Source organism: Capra hircus, chromosome 19 (assembly GCF_001704415.2).
Source record: "Capra hircus breed San Clemente chromosome 19, ASM170441v1, whole genome shotgun sequence".
Lineage (NCBI taxonomy): Eukaryota > Metazoa > Chordata > Mammalia > Artiodactyla > Bovidae > Capra > Capra hircus.
Genome location: NC_030826.1, coordinates 6103039 through 6119254, shown reverse-complemented (window position 1 = coordinate 6119254; position 16216 = coordinate 6103039). Strand labels below are relative to the sequence as shown.

The 16216-nt window shown below is 41.1% G+C and overlaps 1 pseudogene; it reads right to left on the bottom strand.

Moving 5' to 3' along the window:
- The window catches only part of LOC102183099, a 37415-nt pseudogene extending 24264 nt beyond the window's left edge, over window positions 1-13151 (bottom strand).

The window sequence follows — 16216 nt, the reverse complement described above, 5'->3', positions numbered from 1 at the left end:
GAACTGTACAAAAAAGATCTTAATGAACTGGATGATCATGATCATGGGTGTTGTCACTCACCCAGAGAAAGACACTCTGGAGTGCAGAGTCAACTGGGCCTTAGGAAGCACTGCTGTCAATAAAGCTAATGGTGGCAATGGAATTCCAGTAGAGCTATTTACAGTCCTCAAAAGTTGATGCTATCAAAGTGCTGCACTCAATATTTCAGCATATTTGGAAAACCCACCAGTGACCACAGGACTGGAAAAGGTCAATCCTCATCCCAATTCCCAAGAAGGGCAGTACTAAAGAATGTTCACACCACCAGAAAACTGCACTAATCTCACATACTAGTAAGGTTATGCTCAAAATCCTACACACAAGGCTTAAGCATTCTGCGAACCGTGAACTTCCAGATGTCCAAGTTGGGTTTAGAAAAGGCATAGGAACCAGAGATCAAATTGCCAACATTCTCTGGATCACAGAGAAAGCAAGGGAATTCCGAAAGAACATTTACCTCTGTTTCATTGACTATACTAAAGCCTTGGACTGTGTGGATCATAGCAAAATGAGGAAAATTCTTAAAGAGAGGGGAATACCAGACCATCTTACCTGTCTCCTGAGAAACCTGTACACCCGTCAAGAAGCAACAGTTAGAACTCTATATGGAACAACTGACTAGTTCAGGATTGAGAAAGGAGTACTTCAAGGCTGTTTATTGTCACCCTGTTTATTTAACTTATAAACAGAGCACATCATGAGAAATGCCAAGCTGGGTGAGTCACAAGCTAGAATCAAGATTACCAGGAGAAAGATCAACAACCTCAGAAATGCAGATGATACCACTCTGAGAAAGAGAAGAGGGACTAAAGTACCTCTTGATGAGGGTGAAGGGGAGTGTGAAAAAACCAGCTTAAAACTAAATATTAAATGAACTCAGATCATGGCATCTGGCCCCATCACTTCATGGCAAAGAGAAGGGGAGAAGTATCATTTAAATACCATAAAATTTATTCATTTTAAGTGTACAAGTCAATGATTTTTAGTAAATTTATGGAGTCACGCATCCTTCCACAGGCTTCCTAGGTGACTCAGTGGTAAAGAATCTGCCTGCCAATACAGGAGACACAGGAGATGGGATTCGATCTCTGGGTCAGGAATGTCCCCTGGATTAGGAAATGGCAACCCACTCCATTATTCTTGCCTTAAAAATTCCATGGAGAGAGGAGCTTAGGGGTTACAGCCCATGGGATCACAAAGAGTCAGACATGACTGACTGACTGAGAATTCTTCCCCAAGTCTAATTTTAGAACATTTGTGATATCGCCAAAGAAACCTCTTGTTCATTTGCAGTCGCCTCCCTATTTCCATTCCCAGTCACAAACACCAAGTCACTTCCTGTCTCTACAGATTTACCTTCTCCAGATATTTCTCAGAATTATTTTAACCTCAGCTTCCTTATCTGGGGGGGAAAAAAAAAAAGGAGGAGGAGGAGGAGAAGGATGGGAAAAGAAGTAAAATACCAACTCTCAAGCTAGACCCACAAAATCAGAAACTGGGAGTGGGGTCTCACTGTGAATTTTAACAGGCCCTGCAGGTGATTCTTGTGCACCAGCATCTCAGGCACACACAGAAGGAGGAAGGATGGAATAATACATATCTATTTGAAAGAAGAGTTATTCCAAAGGATCTTCCAAACTCTATGCCAGTTCAATTCAATTTGTAGCTCTAGGGTAGGTCTTGGTGATGTCCTTAGAGACCTCCAGGCAATTCTAATGTGATTGAGCTTTGAGGAACACTCTCTAGTCCATTTCTCTTCCAGATATTTGTGGGATGCAATCTCTCATCACGTCTATCTCCACTCCAGTGTTATCTCTGGAAAAAGAGCTTTCCATATACACTTTGTCTGAAGTACGTCACATCATCCCTGGATATCCCCTCTGCCATAGCCCCTCTTTTATCCCACTATACTTTTTTTGTGAGCTTCCCTGGGGGCTCTGATTGTAAAGAATCTGCCTGCAGTGTTGGAGACCTGGGTTCCATCCCTAGGTCAGGAAGCTCTCCTGGAGAAGGGAATGGCAACCCACGTTAGTATTCTTGCCTGGAGAATTCCATGGACAGAGAAGCCTGGCGGGCTGCAGTCCATGGAGTCACAGAGTTGGACATGACTGAGTGACTAACACTTTCACTTTCTTTGTAGTATTTTTCAGCTGTCATTTCATTATAGTCTATGAGTTTATTCTCATCAATGAATGTGGTTCGTTGTTCGAGAAGCTCATTCACTGAATCAGCAGCTTCAACTTCCTGCTCCCTCCTTATGCCCAGTGCCTGTCAAGACACTACTACATGGGAGGCATTCAGTGAATATCTCCCAAATAAATGAATAATATGGAATGGGACAGAGATTTTATCCAAGAATATCTGCCTCTAAAAAAATGCTCTTCCTGGCATATCATGTTGGATAGCACATAACAGCTTTGCTCTAGCTTTGCTTAGCTTCTGGAAAGAGAATGTACTTCTGAATTGAAGCAAGCTGTATATTTGGTATTGAGTTTATCAAAGTAAACTGATTCATGTCTAGTTACTAATTATGAGGTATTGTGTGGCTCATTTAATAACTCTGGGTCTTATTGCCATCTATAAAATAGGAAAATAAATGCATCTCTGCCTATCATATTGATTTGTTGAGAGGGATAAATGAAAACTTCTATGTAATAGCATTTTGTATATTAAAACACCATCTAAAGATAAGTTATTACCATAACAATATAGGGAGAAAGAAAGAGAAAGAGAGAAAAAGTAAAAAAAAAACCTAGAAAAATGACAAGGTGATAGTATAGGGCAGAGGGTATGGAAGAGACTTTCTAAATCTAAAATTATATGGTTTAACAGGAAAATAGAAAATGAAATGATATAAAAATGTTGTATGTAAAACATAGTCATTGTCCGAAAACAAGATTCAGAATTATTTGTGTCTACTAAAAAGAAGCTATGATCTTCTTTATTTTAAAATATAATTTGTTGGGGCGGTCCTAAGATGGCAGAGGAATAGGATGGGGAGACCACTTTCTCCGCCACAAATTCATCTAAAGAATATTTGAACGCTGAGCAAATTCCATAAAACAACTTCTGAATGCTGGCAGAGGACATCAGGCACCCAGAAAGTCAGCCCGCTGTCTTTGAAAGGAATTAGGACAGAATATAAAGGTTAAAAAGAGAGACAAAAGAGGTAGGGATGGAGATCTGCCCTAGGAAGGGAGTCTTAAAAGAGAAGTTTCCAAACACCAGGAAACACTCTCACTGGCTGGTCTGTGGGGAATCTTGGAATCTCAGAGGGCAACATAACCGGGAGGAAAAATAAATAAATAAATAATTAAACCCCACAGATTATGTGCCTAGTGACAACTCCCAGGGCTCACAGCTGCCACCAGCAAGTGGGGGCTGAACAGGGAGGCATGGTCTGCATTGCTTAGGGTAAGGACTGGGCCCAAGTTCTCACTGAACTAATGTGAGATAGCAACCCAAACTGAGGTATAGCCAGAGAGAGAGAGGAAAAAAAGAGAAAGAGTACTATCCTGTGAAAAGCCTTAACCCGAGGCATTACCAGGCCTGCTCACAGAACAAAGGACTGAGTACTAGCTGTGGACTGGCCCATCCCCTGCCGGAGACAGGCGTGCGAGGGCAACCAGAGCCAGAAAGGGGCAATCGCAGCCCCAGAGAGGCATCCTCTACCAAACTGCAAACAGGCTCCATTGCTAACCAAGAGTTCTTGGAATTCTGGATGGTTGACATCCACTGGGAGGGTCACAGCCAGACATCAGCTCCCCAGAAGAGACACATGGCACACCTGAGAAGATGTGCCTGTTGTACACCCAGAAAACCGAGTGGCTGGGATGGGGGAGGCAATAAGATGCACCACCCACCTGGGGGTGACTGCACTCGCCAAGCACCTGGTCACCTGAGCTGCCCGGACCTGGAAAGGGCACAAAACACAGGCCCAACCGAGTCTACGCCTTTGGGGAGTACTCAAGAACCTGAACCTGAGCGGCTTAGCCTGGAAAGTGCACGCAACGCAGGGCCCACATCAGACAGTTTCCGGCAGAGCAACCTAGAGCATGAGAAGTGTAGACTGGGAAAGCACACATGCCATGAGCAGAGGCAAACCCAGTGCAGCTGAAACACTGCGAGCACTCCCCACACATACCAGTGATATTTGTTTGCAGTGTTCCTCCCTCCCCACAGCATGACTGAACAAGTGAGCCTAAATAAGTGACCACCTTCACCCCCTTGTTTCAAGATAGAAATTAAACACTGAAGAGACCAGCAAACAGAAGAAGCTAAAATAAACAGAGGGAACTGCTTTGGAAGTGACAAGTGCCACAGATTAAAACTCTGTAGTTAGCACCGACTACATTGGAAGGGGCCTATTAATCTTGAGAAGTATAAGCCAGATCAAGGAACTATCTGAAACTGAACTGACCCCACACTGTCTGCAACAGCTCCAGAGAAATTCCTAGATACATTTTTACTATTATCATTTGTTTAATTAATTTTTTGAATTTTAAGTCCTCTATTACTCCTTTAATTTTCATTTTTATAATCTACTATTACCTTGCAAAAAAAAAAGACCCTATTTTTAAAGCAAACTTCATATATATATTTTATAATTTTGGTGACTTTGTTTTGTTTTTTTTAATGTTGTATTTTTGAGAGTCTAACCTCTACTCTACATTTTTAATCTTTGCTTTTTGGTATTTGTTATTAATTCTGTACATTTAAGAACCCAATCTTCAGTACCCATTTTTACTTGGGAGTGAGATTACTGGCTTGATTGCTCTCTCCCCCTTTTGACTCTCCTTTTTCTCTGCCAGGTCGCTTCTATCTCCTCCCTCCCCCTTCTCTTCTCTACCCAACTCTGTGAGTCTCTTTGTGTGTTCCAGGCTGTGGAGAACACTTAGGGAACTGATTACTGGCTGGATCTGCCTCTCTCCTTTTGATCGCCTCACCCTTTTCCTCCTGGTAACTTCTGTCCCCTTCCTCCCTCTTATCTTCTCTGTGTAACTCCGTTAACATCTCTGAGGGGTCCAGACTGTGGAGAGCACATAAGGAAGTGATTACTGGCTAGCTTTCTCTCTTCCCTTTTGATTCCCCCTCTTCTCCTCCTGGTCACCTCTAACTCCCTCCTCCCTCTTCTCTTCTCCAAGTAACTCTGTGAACCTCTCCAGGTGTCTCTCACTGTGGAGAAACTTTTCATCATTAACCTAGATGTTTTATCATCAGTGCTGTATAGATGGAGAAGTCTTGAGGCTACTGTAAGAATAAGACTGAATCCAGAGGCAGGAGGCTTAAGTTCAAAACCTGAGAACACCAGAGAACTCCTGACTCCAGGGAACATTAATCGATAAGAGCTCATCCAAAAGTCTCCATAACTACACTGAAACCAAGCACCACCCAAGAGCCAACAAGTTCCAGAGCAAGACATACCACACAAATTCTCCAGCAACACAGGAACATAGCCCTGAGGTTCAATATACAGGTTGCTCAAAGTCACACCAAACCCATTGACACCTCAAAACTCACTACTGGACACTTCATTGCACTCCAGAGAGAAGAAATCCAGCTCTACCCACCAGAACACTGACACAAGCCTCCCTAACCAGGAAACCTTGGCAAGCCACCTGTACAACCCCATCCACAGCAAGGAAACTCCACAATAAAGAGGAACCACAAACTGCCAGCATACAGAAAGGCCACCCCAAACACAGCAATATAAACAAGAAGAAAAAGCAGAGAAATACTCAGCAGGTAAAGGAACAGGATAAATGCCCACCAAACCAAACAAAAGAGGAAGAGATAGGGAATCTACCTGAAAACGAATTCAGAATAATGATAGTGAAAATGATCCAAAATCTTGAAAACAAAATGAAGTTACAGATAAATAACCCAGAGACAAGGACTGAGAAGATGCAATAAATGTTTAACAAGGACCTGGAAAAATAAAAAAGAGTCACTATATAATGAATGATGCAATAAATGAGATCAAAACACTCTGGAGGGGACCAACAATAGAATAATGGAGGCAGAAGATAGGTAAGTGAGAGAGAAGATAGAATGGTAGAAATAAATGAAGCAGAGAGGAAAAAAGAATTAAGAGAAATGAGGACAACCTCAGAGACCTCTGGGACAATGTGAAATGCCCCAATATTCGAATCATAGGAGTCCCAGAAGAAGAAGACAAAAAGAAAGACCATGATAAAATATTTGAGGAGATAATAGTTGAAAACTTCCCTAAAATGGGGAAGGAAATAATCACCCAAGTCCAAGAAACCCAGAGAGTCCCAGACAGGATAAAACCAAGGCAAAACACCCCAAGACACATATTAATCACATTACCAAAGACCAAACACAAAGAACAAATATTAAAAGCAGCAATGGAAAAACAACAAATAACACACAAGGGGAACAGCTGATCTTTCAATAGAAACTTTTCAGGCCAGAAGGGAATTGCAGGACATACTTAAGGTGATGAAAGAGAAAAACCTATAACACAGATTACTATACCCAGCAAGGATCTCATTCAAATAGGAAGGAGAAATCACATGGTTTTTATTTTTCAATTTGTTAATGTGGTGTATTACATTCATTGATTTGCGGCTATTGAAGAATCCTTGCATCCTTGGGATACAGCCCACTTGGTCACGATGTATGATCTTTTTAATGTATTATTGGATTCTGTTTGCTAAAGTTTTATTAAGGATTTTTGCATCTATGTTCATCAGTGATATTGGCCTGTAGTTTTCTTTTTTTGTGGCATCTTTGTCAGGTTTTGGTATTAGGGTGATGATGGCCTCATAGAATGAGTTTGGAAGTTTACCTTCCTCTGCAGTTTTCTGAAAGAGTTTGAGTAGGATAGGTGTTAGCTCTTCACGAAATTTTTGTAGAATTCAGCTGTGAAGCTGTCTGGTCCTGGGATTTTGTGTGCTGGAAGATCCCTAATTACAGTTTCAATCTCCGTGCTTGTGATGGGTCTGCTAAGATTTTCTATTTCTTCCTGGTTCAGTTTTGGAAAGTTGTACTTTTCTAAGAATTTGTCCATTTCTTCCAAGTTGCCCATTTTATTGGCATATAGTTGCTGATAGTAGTCTCTTATGATCCTTTGTGTTTCTGTGTTGTCTGTTATCATTTCTAATTTTATTGATTTGATTTTTCTCCCTCTGTTTCTTAATGAATCTGGCTAATGGTTTGTCAATTTTATTTATCTTCTCAAAGAACCAGCTTTTGCTTTGATGATTTCTGCTACGGTCTCTTTCATTTCTTTTGCATTTATTTCTGCTCTAATTTTTAAGATTTCTTTCTTTCTACTAACCCTGGGGTTCTTCATTTCTTAAACTATATGATTCTCTCAATAGATGCAGAGAAAGCCTTGGAAAAAATTCAACATCCATTTATGATAAAATCCCTCCAGAAAGCAGGAATAGAAGGAACATACCTCAACATAATAAAAGCTATATAAGACAAACTCACAGCAAACATTATCCTCAATGGTGAAAAAATTGAAAACATTTCCCCTAAAGTCAGGAACAAGACAAGGGTGCCCACTCTCATCACTACTATTCAACATAGTAAAGTTGCAGGATATAAAATTAACACACAGAAATCCCTTGCATTCCTATACACTAACAATGAGAAAATAGAAAGAGAAATTAAGGAAACAATTCCATTCACCATTGCAATGAAAAGAATAAAATACTTAGAAATATATCTACCTAAAGAATCAAAAAAACCTATCTATAGAAAACCATAAAACACTGATGAAAGAAATCAAAGAGGACACAAATAGATAGAGAAATATACCATGTTCATGGATTGGAAGAATCAATATAGTGAAAATAAGTATACTACACAAAGCAATCTGTAGGTTCACTGCAATCAAGCTACCAACGGTATTTTTCACAGACTAGAACAAATAATTTCACAATTTGTATGGAAATACAAAAAACCTCAAATAGCCAAAGCAATCTTGAGAAAGAAGAATGGACCTGGAGGAATCAACCTGCCTGACTTCAGGCTTTACTACAAAGCAACAGTCATCAAGACAGTGTGGTACTGGCACAAAGACAGAAATATAGATCAATGGAACAAAATAGAAAGCCCAGAGATAAATCTATGCACCTATGCACACCTTATCTTTAACAAAGGAGGCAAGAATATACAATGGAGAGAAGACAATCTCTTTAACAAGTGGTGCTGGGAAAACTGGTCAACCGGTTGGAAAAGAATGAAACCAGAACACTTTCTAACACCATACACAGAAATAAACTAAAAATGGATTAAAGATCTAAGCGTAAGATCAGAAACTAAAAACTTCCTAGAGAAGAACATAGGCAAAACACTCTCCAACATAAACCACAGCAGGATCCTCTATGACCCACCTCCCAGAATACTGGAAATAAAAGCAAAAATAAACAAATGGGACCTAATTAAACTTAAAAGCTTCTGCACAACAAAGGAAACTATTTGCAAGGTGAAAAAACAGCCTTCAGAATGGGAGAAAATAATAGCAAATGAAGCAACTGACAAACAACTAATCTCAAAGATATATAAGCAACTCCTGCAGTTCAATTTCAGAAAAATAAATGACCCAATCAAAAAATGGGCCAAAGAACTAAACAAACATTTCTCCAAAGAAGACATACAGATGGCTAACAAACACATGAAAGATGCTCAACATCACTCATTATCAGAGAAAGGCAAATCAAAACCACAATGAGGGACCATTTCACGCCAGTCAGAATGGCTGCGATCCAAAAGTGTACAAGCAATACATGCTGGGGAAAAGGAAACCCTCTTACACTGCTGGTGGGAATGCAAACTAGTACAGCCACTATGAAGAACAGTATGGAGATTCCTTAAAAAACTGGAAATAGAACTGCCATATGACCCAGCAATTCCACTGATGGGTATACACACTGAGGAAACCAAAATTGAAAGAGACACGTGTACCACAATATTCATCACAGCACTGTTTATAATAGCCAGGGCATGGAAACAACCTAGATGTCCATCAGCAGATGAATGGATAAGAAAGCTGTGGTACATATACACAATGGAGTATTAGTCACACATTAAAAATAATACATTTGAATCAGTTCTAATGAGGTGGATGAAACTGGAACCTATTATACAGAGTGAAGTAAACCAGAAAGAAAAACATCAATACAGTATATTAATGCATATATATGGAATTTATAAAGATAGTAATGAGAACCCTATATGCAAGACAGCAAAAGAGACATAGATGTATAGAACAGTCTTTTGGACTCTGTAGGAGAGAGAGAGGGTGGGATGATTTGGGAAAATGACATTGAAACATGTATATTATCATATGTGAAATATATCACCAATCCAGGTTCAATGCATGGGACAGGGTGCTTGGGGCTGGTGCACTGGGATGACCCAGAAGGATGGGATGGGGAGGGAGGTGGGAGGGGTATTCAGGATGGGGAACACATGTACACTCATGGCTGATTCATATCAGTGTATGGTGAAACCACTACAATATTGTAAAGTAATTAACCTCCAGTTAAAATAAATAAATTTATATTTTAAAAATAAAATGAATAAATTTATTAAAAAATAAAATATAATGTAATTTGTTACATTGCAAACTCTTTCAAATGCCTCTACATGTCTTACAGTCTTTTCACATCTTGGGATAACAACTTCGTTATAGCATCATTTAAATCATGATCACACCTCACTATGGCTCCTAAGCCAGTCATAGACAGCTGTATATGATCCAGACTCACAGCAGATCATCCTCTAAGGAACAGCCAGCCTGTTTCAGCTGGATAAAGTCACTAGAAAGTCTGAGAAGGGGAACTGTGTGATTCTTCCTATTCTATAAATTCCAGATGGGACACCCTTGATTAAGCAACTAATATGATTGTACCAAACTGTGATGGACTGCCATTATTGTGGTCGGGATATTCATCCATCAAATATGCTCCTGACACAGCAAAAATTTGGCAAAAAATGTTGAAGAGGATTCCTTTTGCATGGGCATCACATGAAACCTCACTGATGTGAAATTGAGCAATTCAAGAAGACTTATCAGGTTACTTGTCTTAGATTCTCCTATGGATCTTACATTAACAAGAAATCAGGAGAGACAGGGAGAATCAAGGGGCTCATTCTAGCAGAGTGGAAATCTTAGATTGTTATTAAGAAACAAGATTAATGAAGTGCCTATGGATGGGATTTAATTAAAGGTCTTAATGAAGCACTATCAAAAGTTGGGTGGATCAATAAGACCCCCACACACACACACTGGTCACTCAGTATTGAAGAGTCCCAAACAGATCCACTCTATGTACTCCAGTTGGAGGAATTTAAAATGCTAGAAGGAAAAGATTGCAATGAGAAACCTGGCCTAGAATCACTAAATCAAGTATGTTAGCCAAGGTGAAGATTGACAGAGGGGCCAGATTGTTCTGGTCTGATCTGACCTCCAGTCAAGCACCTGGGGACCCAAAACTTTATGCATATATGTAAAATGGTAAAAAGACTCCAGGCAGGGAAGTGGGTGGAGGAGGAAGAAGGGGTGTACAATGCAAAAACATTCATGGTGGATGAAACCATATGGGCTCATAAGACAAAGAGGAGGTCAAAGGGCTATAAAGGAGGCAAGTGCAAGTCTAGGCAGAGTGTGGGACAAGTGAATGCACCTTTGATGTGAAGTGGTATTCTGAAGACAAGATTTATTAAATGGCTCTTCGAGGGAATTCTCTTCCAGGAGGAAAGTAAAGGATGGGAGTGAACCTGGACAGAAAGTGATGCTCTAGCAAAATGGGTCAGGCAGCAAAATATAATACTCAGTATGCTAGAATCCAACAGGGATTCTAGAAAAGAGCTTGTAATCAAGACAACAGGGCCTCTTGACATTTAATACAGATGAAGATCACTGTGGCCATGGAGCCATGACCCTCCATCTAGCTGTGAAGGCTCAAGGGCACACCTATGGGAATCATATGACCTCCACATTATGAAATTCCTTGCAAGGACTTGTGGCTTACATCAAAGTTTCATGACTGCCGTCATGCCCAGAACAGGCAGAAATAAGATGTATTTTATATTATGGTTGGAAGGAACAGAAACTATTCTAAATACACTCATATCCTCCCTACAGGGGGGAGGAGGACCCTGTTACATAACAATACACAATGGAAAAAATACACAAAAAAAAGCCAATCACTCTTTCTCAGCTCAGGCAATGGATGCTATGGGATGAAAGGCACAAAAGCAAATGAATGCAAACCTGTAGGGGGGCATGCATTGTGTAATTGATATAACTCGTGTTGACTGGAGGAGAGGAGGGATGTGGATGAGTCATAGACAGTAAAACAGGACAACAGGTTAGTGGGCATAGCCCACTTACCAGCACTTGCCCTCTTTAAAAGAGTCAACACAAGAGTGTATTTTTGGCACATGTCTGGACCTAGACAGATGAGTTCCAGTCCCTGTTTGAGTCTTTAGCAATCAACATAATCTTTATACATACCCAAGCACAGTACCTTACATACAATACTTAGGACCTTACAACATGGTGCATAGAACCTTACGATATAGGGTTGACATGAAGATTGAGTAAGTCAACATCTGCAAAGCATTTAGTGCCCAAAGCTTAAGAAAGCATAAAATGTATTAGTTTTCACTGTAGGTATTATTATTATTAACTCTGCACTCAACAGGGACACTGAAAGGGGCTTGATAAGATTGCAATCTTCCTTTCGGGTGCTTGACTGGGCTGTAAATGCATAGGATGGAAGGGATCAGAAAGATGGAAGAACGAGAAGCTAGTTAAGAGGCCACAGCAATTCTAGGTGAGAGGTGTCAACCAAAGTGGAAAAGGAAAAAAAAAGAAAGATAGACCAGACATCAGACATATCTGAGCAGTGAAATGACACTTGATAAATGCCTGGGTGTGGCTGGTATGGAAAATGAGTGGAGGGAAGATAAAAGGAAGTTGTCTGAAAACATGTTCATTTTTGCAGCAAGGCAACTGCTGAAATGACTCAGAAATTAATTCTAATCTGAGCTTCCTGCTCATCCTGTTGTACCCAGTGACCCTGGGACACAAACATTCAGAGCTTCTCCCTACTCTAACAGTTTAATACTCTGATCTCTGCCAGGAAACCTGCATTTACCTTGCCTAAAGGTGACTTTTTACCTACTTATCATGCAGTAGCTAACACACAAAGCAACTGATGACAGGTCATCATTCCACCTGGCCGGTTACCTTAAGTGTAATTAATTTATAAGGAAGAGGGCAGCTGCCAAATGTGGCAAGTCAGTAAAATGACTAGAGATGACAGTAGGTTTCCTCTCAGCAACCCTCCTCACCCCACAAGTCACCCTGCACATCAACTCTCTGTCTGAATAATCCAGTCTCTTTTTTACCTAAATTTAATCCTAAAATACTCCTTGCAACACAAACAGCACTGCTGTCCACCAGGAGTGCAGTTTCACGTTCTTTGCAGGCAAGTGCATAGGGCTAAGAATCAGCCCATCCAGGTTTTAACTCTATTATTAACCTTCTCAGAGGAGAAGGGGACGACTGAGGATGAGATGGCTGGATGGCATCGCTGACTTGATGGACGCAACTCTGAGTGAACTCCGGGAGTTGGTGATGGACAGGGAGGCCTGGCACGCTGCGATTCATGGGGTCGCAAAGAGTCAGACACGACTGAGCGACTGAACTGAACTGAACTGAACTGAACTGAACCTTCTCAAACAAACTACTTTCCCAGGCCTCAGATCTGAAACTAAATTCTGATGACCTCTGCACTCCCTGAGACCTGTAGGATGCAAGGTCAGCTGGAGGCACCTCAGTCCTGCTCCTCTGGGCTCCAGAAGACCCGCGGGGTTTGGACTTCTGGCTACAGTCCGATAATCTCCATACCCAGAGCCCTAACCCTCTCACCCCACCACCCCACTCCTCCCGCTGCTGCTCCATGTGACTTTAGCCCACCAAAAGCTAAAAGCTGGTTTAGCTGCAGCCCATGCTCTTCACCAAGAGCTCCCAGACATCCCCACCTACCCTGGACTGCTGGAGCTCCACGCAGACATTCCTAAGCTGCACCTCAGAGAAGCAGCAAGCAGCATAGGCCATTGTTCCATTGATACAGCAATTCTCCCTGCATGGGAGGCCCAGGAAAGGCTTGGTATGTGTGGTGCAGGTGGGAGCAAGAGGGTGGTCCTGTGTGATTGGCAGGGACCCAAAAAGAGCTGGATAGAAGGTGTGACTTAGGGGAGATGGAGTTAATGTGGAGCAGAGACAGTGGTGAGTGGGTCTGGAGAAGTGGACCTGGCTGAGCCAAAGAATAGGGAGGAATCCAGGAAAAGAAGCAAAACTAGACAGGCAAAGGTCTTGATCTGGGGAAAGACAGAGGGGTGAGAAAATGGGAAGGCTTCTAGATGTGAAGGAAATGGAAGATACTACTGAGTCAACGTGGCTTTCCTTGGGGTCAGGGGCACTGAATACCACAGTATTCAGGGAGCCTCGGGGAGGGCTGGCATAAGTCCTTTTGAAGGGGTTCATCTCAGTCTTAACTATAGGGAGGGAACACAGCCCCTCCAACCAACAGAAAATTGGATTAAAGAATTATCCACCCATCAGAGCAAGACACTGATGCCCTCACAGCCAGTTCCTCCCATCAGGAAGCTCCCACAAGCCTTTTATTCCTCTCCTTCAGAGGGCAGACAGAATGAAAATCACAATCACAGAAAACTAACCAAACTGATCACATGGACCACAGCCTTGTCTAACTCAATGAAAGTATGAGCCATGCTGTGTAGGTCCACCCAAGACAGATGGGTTATGGCCAAGCGTTCTGACAAAATGTGGTCCACTGGAGAAGGGAATGGCAAACCACTTCAATATTCTTGCCTTGAGAACCCTGTGAGCAGTACGAAAAGGCACAAAAATATGACGCTGAAAGATGCACTCCCCAGATCAGCAGATATCCAATATGCTACTGGAGAAGAGTAGAGAAATAGCTCCACAAAGAATGAAGAGGCTGAACCAAAGCAAAACAATGCCCAGTTGAGGATGTGACTGCTGATGGAAGTAAAGTCCAATGCTGTAAAGAACAATATTTCATAGGAACTGGGGATGTTAGGTCCACGACTCAAGGTAAATTGAAAGTGGTCAAACAATAAATGGAAAGAGTGAGCATTGACATTTTAGGAATCAGTGAACTAAAATGGACTGAAATGGGCAAATTAAATTTAGATGACCATTTAATTCAGATGACCATTACATCTACGACTGTGGGCCAAAGTCCCTTAGAAGAAATGGAGTAACCCTCATAGTCAATAAGAGTCTGAAATGCAATACTTGGATGCAGTTTCAAAAATGACAGAATGATCGTTCATTTCCAAGGAAAACCATTCAATGTCACAGTAATCCAAGTCTATGCCCCAACCAGTAATGCTGAAGAAACTGAAGTTGAGTGGTTCTATGAAGACCTACAAGACCTTCTAGAACTAATACCAGAAAAGGATGTCCTTTTCATCATAGAGGACTGGAATGAAAAAGTAAGAAGTCAGGAGGCATCTGGAGTAACAGGCAAGTTTGGTGTTGGAGTACAAAATGAAGGAAGACAAAGGATAACAAAGTTTTACCAAGAAGGTCATAGCAAACACCCACTTCCAACAATGCAAGAGAAGACTCTACACATCACCAGATCGTCAATACTGAAATCAGATTGATTATATTCTTTGCAGCCAAAGATGAAGACGCCCTATAGAGTCAGCAAAAACAAGACTGGGACCTGACCATGGCTCAAATCATGAACTTCTTATTGTCAAATTCAGACTTAAATTGAAGAAAGTAGGGAAAACCACTGGACCATTCAGGTATGACCTAAATCGAATCCCTTACATGGAAGTGACAAATAGATTAAAGAATTAGATCTGATAGACAGAGTGCATGAAGGACTATGGACAGAGGTTCATAAAATGTTATATACAGAAGATGGTGGTAATTAGCCTCCAATTAAAATAAATAAATAAATAAATAACTATCCCCAAGAAAAAGAAATGCAAAAAGGCAAAATGGTTGTCTGACGAGGCCTTACAAATAGCTGAGAAAAGAAGAGAAGTGAAAGGCAAAGGAGAAAAGGAAAGATATACCCATTTGAATGTAGAGTTTCAAAGAATAGCAAGAAGAGATAAGAAAGCTTTCCTCAGTGATCAATGTAAAGAAATAGAGGAAAACAATAGAATGGGAAAGATCAAGATCTCTCCCAGAAAATTAGAGATACCAAGGGAACATTTCATGCAAAGATGGACATAATAAAGGACAGAGATGGTATGAACCTGACAGGAGAAGACACTAAGAAGAGGTGGCAAGAATATACAGAAAAACTATACAAAAAAGATCTTAATGACCCAGATAACCACGATGGTGTGATCATTCACCTAGAGCCAGACATCCTGGAGTGCAAAGTCACGTGAGCCTTAGGAAGCATCATTACCAACAAAGCTAGTGGAGGTGATGTAATTCCAGTTGAGCTATTTCAAATCCTAAAAGATGATGCTGTGGAAGTGCTGCACTCAATAAGCCAGCAAATTTGGAAAACACTGCAGTGTCCTCACGAGTGGAAAATGTCAGTTTTCCTCCAACCCTGAAGAAAGGCAATGCCAAAGAATAGTCAAACTAGGACATAATTGCTCTCATCTCACATACTAGCAAAGTAATGCTCAAAATTCTCCAAGCCATGCTTCGACAGTATGTGAACCAAGAACCTCCAGATGTTCAAGATGGATTTAGAAATAGCAGAGGAATCAGAGATCAAATTGCCAACATTTGTTGGATCATAGAAAAAGTAAGAGTTCCAGAAAATATCTACTTCTGTGTCACTGACTAGGCTAAAGCCTTTGACTGTGTGGATCACAAAATTGTGGAAAATTCTTAAAGAGATGGGAATATTAGATCACCTTACCTGCCTCATGAGAAATCTGTATGCAGGTCAAGAAGCAATAGCTAGAATTAGACATGGAACAATGGACTGTCTCCAAATTGAGAAAGGAGTATGTCAAGGCTGTATATTGCCACCCTGCTTATTTAACTTATACGAAAAGTGAAATGCCATGCTGGGTAAAGCACAAACTGGAATCAAGACTGCTGGAAGAAGCAGCAATAACCTCAGATATACAGTGACACCACCCTTA